Source organism: Oncorhynchus gorbuscha, linkage group LG03 (assembly GCF_021184085.1).
Source record: "Oncorhynchus gorbuscha isolate QuinsamMale2020 ecotype Even-year linkage group LG03, OgorEven_v1.0, whole genome shotgun sequence".
NCBI classification, from domain to species: domain Eukaryota; kingdom Metazoa; phylum Chordata; class Actinopteri; order Salmoniformes; family Salmonidae; genus Oncorhynchus; species Oncorhynchus gorbuscha.
The window spans coordinates 102,767,559-102,773,639 of NC_060175.1; positions in this window are offsets into that span (position 1 = coordinate 102,767,559).

Below are 6,081 nucleotides of genomic sequence, written 5' to 3' on the forward strand. Positions count from 1 at the left end.
GAAGATCATTACAGAATCACCCACCACTATTCACAGACCGAGCAGCGTGTGAACTGGCAGGATCTGAAGGAGGACGATATGGACGGCAGAAGCAGGGATTATATGACGTGGGAAGAAATTGACAGGTGGGCGGCCGACCCAGTGCGAGTGCAAGAGCCCGCCTGGGATTCCCTACAGCAATGCGAAGAGGGCTATACACGGATGGAATCGAAAAGGAGAGCACGGCTATACAGAGCGAAAACCGTAGGTAACGGGGGAAAGCGCAGAGAGAGAGTGGCAGAGTCAGGAGTCAGACCTGAGCCTACTCTCCCTGTTAATTGTGAGGAGCAGCAATATGAGGACTTCTGGTCTTGGGAGATGATATTAGACGGAAAAGGACCCTGGGCGCAGCCGGGAGAATATCGCCGTCCCAAGGAGGAAATAGAAGTAGCTAAAGCGGAGAGGTGTGAGTATGAGGAGGCAGCACTGCGACGCAGTTGGAAACCGGAAAGTCACCCCAAAAAATTTATTGGGGGGGCTAAAAGGGAGAATAGTTATGCCAGGTAGGAAACCTGTGCATACTCCCTGTGCTCACCGTTGGGCTAGAGAGACCGGGCAGGCACCGTGTTATGCTATGGAGCGCACGGTGTTTCCAGTGCGGGTGCAGAGCCAGCTGAGACTCATACCAGCCCTTCCTATTGGCCGGGCTAGAGTGGGCATCGAGCCAGGTAAGCTTGGGCAGGCTCGGTGCTCTAGAGCTCCAGTGCGCCTGCACGGTCCGGTCTATCCAGAGCCACCTCTACACACCAGTCCTCCGGTAGCAGCTCCCCGCACCAGGCTTCCTGTGCGTGTCCTCACGCCAGTACCTCCAGTTCCAGCACCACGCACCAGGCTTCCAGTGCGCATCGCCTGTTCAGCACAGCCAGTGCTTTTCTCCCCTCCTGCGCTGCCGGAGTCTCCCGCTTGTTTAGCGCAACCAGAGCTGTTCTCTTCTCCTGCGCTATCGGAGTCTCCCGCTTGTTTAGCGCAACCAGAGCTGTTCTCCTCTCCTGCGCTGCCGGAGTCTCCTGTCTGTCCAGCGCCACCAGTGCTCCCAGTCGGCCCAGCGCGTCCAGTGCGCATCGCCTGTTCAGCACAGCCAGTGCTTTTCTCCCCTCCTGCGCTGCCGGAGTCTCCCGGTTGTTTAGCGCAACCAGAGCTGTTCTCTTCTCCTGCGCTATCGGAGTCTCCCGCTTGTTTAGCGCAACCAGAGCTGTTCTCCTCTCCTGCGCTGCCGGAGTCTCCTGTCTGTCCAGCGCCACCAGTGCTCCCAGTCGGCCCAGCGCGTCCAGTGCGCCTCGCCTGTTCAGCGCAGCCAGAGCCTTTCTCCTCTCCTGCGCTGCCGGAGTCTCCTGTCTGCCCAGCGCCGCCAGTCGGCCCAGCGTCACCAGTCTGCCAGGATCCGCCAGAAGTGCCAGTCTGCCAAGATCTTCTAGATCGGTCAGACAACCTGAATCATCCAGGTCCACCAGCCAGCCAGGATTTACCGGAGCCTACTACCTGCCTGAGCTTCCTCTCAGTACTGAGCTTCCTTTCAGTACTAGGCTTCCTCTCTGTCCTGGGCTGCCCCGCTGTCCTGAGTTGCCCCTCTATCCTGAGTTGCCCCTCTATCCTGAGTTGCCCCTCTATCCTGAGTTGCCCCTCTATCCTGAGTTGCCCCTCTATCCTGAGTTGCCCCTCTATTCCGAGCTGCCCCTCTATTCCGAGCTGCCCCTCTATTCCGAGCTGCCCCTCTGTCCCGAGCTGCCCCTCTGTCCCGAGCTGCCCCTCTGTCCCGAGCTGCCCCTCTGTCCCGAGCTGCCCCTCTGTCCCGAGCTGCCCCTCGGTCTCGAGCTGCCCCTCGGTCCCGAGCTGCCCCTCAGTTATGTGGGGATCAGGGTGAGGACTATTAGGCCATGGTCGGCGGAGAAGGTGGATTATCCTAGGACGCGTAGGGGAGGAACTAGGACATTTATGGAGTGGGGTCCACGTCCCAAGCCAGAACCGCCACCATGGACAGACGCCCACCCGGACCCTCCCTATGCTCTTGAGGTGCGTCCGGAGTCCGCACCTTAGGGGGGTTCTGTCACGCCTTGGTCATTGTATCTTGTGTTTTTGTTATATGTTTGGGTAGGCCAGGGTGTGACATGGGTTTATATGTTGTATTTCGTATTAGGGTTTGTATTAATTGGGAGTGTGTATTATTAGGGGTGTGTCTAGTTAGGCTTGGCTGCCTGAGGCGATTCCTAATTGGAGTCAGCTGATTCTAGTTGTCTCGGATTGGGAACCGTATTTAGGTAGCCTGAGTGCGCGTTGTATTTCGTGGGTGATTGTACCTGTCTTTGTGTTAGTCACCAGATAGGCTGTATTTGTTTCACTTGTTTGTTGTTTTTGTATTTTCTATTATTTCATGTACCGCTTTATCTTTATTAAAGGTCATGAGTAACCTACACGCTGCATTTCGGTCTGCCTCTCTTCTAACAGCAGAAGAAGATCATTACACTGAGATGTGTGTTGGTTCAGTTACAGTGTTAGGAAAGCTACTCTGAAAATGTAGTTGACCAAGCTACCAATTACTTCACACAGGAAATAAGTTAAACTACACTAAATCTTCCCTTAAGAAAAAGTTACACTGGACAAAAATATAGACGCAACATGTAAAAATGCTGAGTTGAAATAAAAATATCCCTCAAATTTTACATACGCACAAAAAAATCGTATTTCTCTCAAATTTTGTGCCCAAATTTGTTTACATCCCTGTTCGTGAACATTTCTACTTTGCCAAGATTATCTATCCACCGGACTCAAAGAGCATGATCATTACACAGGTGCACCTTGTGCCGGGGGGACAATAAAAGGCCACTCTAAAATGTGCAGTTTTATCACACAACACAATGCCACAGATGTCTCAAGTTAAAGGAGCGTGGCAACTGGCGGGCTGACTGCAGGGATATCCAACAGACCTGTTGGCAGAGAATGTCATGTTCATTTCTCTACCAACCGGCCTCACAACCGCAGACCACGTGAATGGCGTTGTGCGGTTTGCTGAAGTCAACGTTGTTAACTGATTGTCCCATGGTGGTGGTGGTGGGGTTATGGTATGGACAGGCATAAGCTACGGACAACGAACACAATTGCATTTTATCGATTGCAATTTGAAAGCACAGAGATACCGTGAAGAGATCCTGAGGCCCGTTGTCGTGCCATTCATCCGCCACCATCACCTCATATTTCAGCATGATAATGAACAGCCCCATGTTGCAATGATCTGGACACAATTCCTGGAAGCTGAACATGTTCTTCCATGGCCTGCATACTCACCAGACATGTCATCCATTGAGCATGTTTGGGATGCTCTGGATCGACGTGTAGGACAGCGCGTTCCAGTTCCCGCCAATATCCAGTAACTTCACAGCCATTGAAGCGAAGTGGGACAACATTCCACAGGCCACAATCAAAAAGCCTGACCCACTCTGTGTGAAGGAGATTTGTCGCGCTGCTTGAGGCAAATGGTTTGTCACACCAGATACGGACTGGTTTTCTGATCCACACCTCTACCTTTTGTTTTCAGGTATCTGTGACCAACAGATTAACAGTACATCTGTATTTCCAGTCATGTGAAATCCATAGATTAGGGTCGAATGAATTTATTACAATTGACAGATTATCTTATATGAACTGTCACGGTCACATGTTGCGCTTAGATTTTTGTTCAGTATAGTTTACTTAACTAAAGTTACTTTTAAAATGTAGTTCACTACACCAAAACTACTTTGTGAAAAATGATCATATCTAAATCTGAGATGTTATAGACTACAAATTGCAAGAACAATTCACTCTGGAGACAGATGTTAACAGAATGTGTAATTTAGCCTATTACACATAAAAACAGTTTGAAGTGAGAATCTGTCAGGTCTGAGGCCCAAACAGAAAGGACAATCAGGCAGGTCTGATGACCCAAACAGAAAGGACAATCAGTCAGGTCTGAGGCCCAAACAGAAAGGACAATCAGGCAGGTCTGATGACCCAAACAGAAAGAACAATCAGGCAGGTTTGAGGCCCAAACAGAAGGACAATCAGAGCACACTGGAGTCTGATGACCCAAACAGAAGAACAATCAGGCAAGGTTTGAGGCCAAACAGAAAAAAGGAGAACAATCAGGCAGGTTTGAGGCCCAAACAGAAGGAGAAAGGACAATCAGGCAGGTCTGATGACCCAAACAGAAAGAACAATCAGGCAGTGCAGGCCCAAACAGAAGGAACATTCAGAGCAGGTCTGACGAGCCCAAACTCAAGAAAGAACAATCAGCAGGCGAATTACTGGCCCAAACAGAGAGAGAACAATCAAGCGGCAGGCTTGAGTCTGATGACCCAAACAGAAAGAACAATCAGGCAGGTCTGAGGCCCAAACAAAAAGGACATTCAGGCAGGTCTGAGGCCCAAACAGAAAGGACATTCTGGACTACCTTACCCATAATTATTAGTCTTTCTTCAGAAAAAGTAGTGTGTAGTTCCAGTAGTTAACTACACAGCAAAAGAGTAATGAACTACTGCAAATATTACCAAGTCTGGATTTAGTTAAACTACCACCAAGCTACAGCAAGATGTAATGAAATGATTCTGCTGAACTACAGTGCATGTAATTCACTACTCCCCAACACTGACTAGTAAATGGCATTACAGAATGTAATTCACTACTCCCCAACACTGACTAGTAAATGGCATTACAGAATGTAATTCACTACTCCCCAACACTGACTAGTAAATGGCATTACAGAATGTAATTCACTACTCCTCAACACTGACTAGTAAATGGTATTATAGCGTGAGTCTACAGGTGAGACACTGACTAGTAAATGGCATTATAGTGTGAGTCTACAGGTGAGACACTGACTAGTAAATGGTATTATAGTGTGAGTCTACAGGTGAGACACTGACTAGTAAATGGCATTATAGTGTGAGTCTACAGGTGAGACACTGACTAGTAAATGGTATTATAGTGTGAGTCTACAGGTGAGACACTGACTAGTAAATGGCATTATAGTGTGAGTCTACAGGTGAGACACTGACTAGTAAATGGTATTATAGTGTGAGTCTACAGGTGAGACACTGACTAGTAAATGGCATTACAGAATGTAATTCACTACTCCCCAACACTGACTAGTAAATGGCATTACAGAATGTAATTCACTACTCCCCAACACTGACTAGTAAATGGCATTACAGAATGTAATTCACTACTCCCCAACACTGACTAGTAAATGGCATTACAGAATGTAATTCACTACTCTCCAACACTGACTAGTAAATGGCATTACAGAATGTAATTCACTACTCCCCAACACTGACTAGTAAATGAGTATTATAGTGTGAGTCTGGGTGAAACACTGACTAGTAAATGGTATTATAAGCGTGAGTCTACAGGTGAGACACTGACTAGTAAATGGCATTATAGTGTGAGTCTACAGGTGAGACATGCTAGTAAATGGTATTTACTCTTGTGATTTGGTGAACTTTTAACTAATGTGCTGGCCATAATTATGGCGAGTCTACAGGTGAGACACTGACTAATGTAAAGCACGGTATTATAGTGTGAGTCTACAGGTGAGACACTGACTAGTAAATGGCATTACAGAATGTAATTCACTACTCCCCAACACTGACTAGTAAATGGTATTATAGTGTGAGTCTACAGGTGAGACACTGACTAGTAAATGGCATTATAGTGTGAGTCTACAGGTGAGACACTGACTAGTAAACGGTATTATAGTGTGAGTCTACAGGTGAGACACTGACTAGTAAATGGCATTATAGTGTGAGTCTACAGGTGAGACACTGACTAGTAAACGGTATTATAGTGTGAGTCTACAGGTGAGACACTGACTAGTAAATGGCATTACAGAATGTAATTCACTACTCCCCAACACTGACTAGTAAATGGTATTATAGTGTGAGTCTACAGGTGAGACACTGACTAGTAAATGGCATTATAGCGTGAGTCTACAGGTGAGACACTGACTAGTAAATGGCATTACAGAATGTAATTCACTTCGCCCCAACACTGACTAGTAAATGGCATTACAGC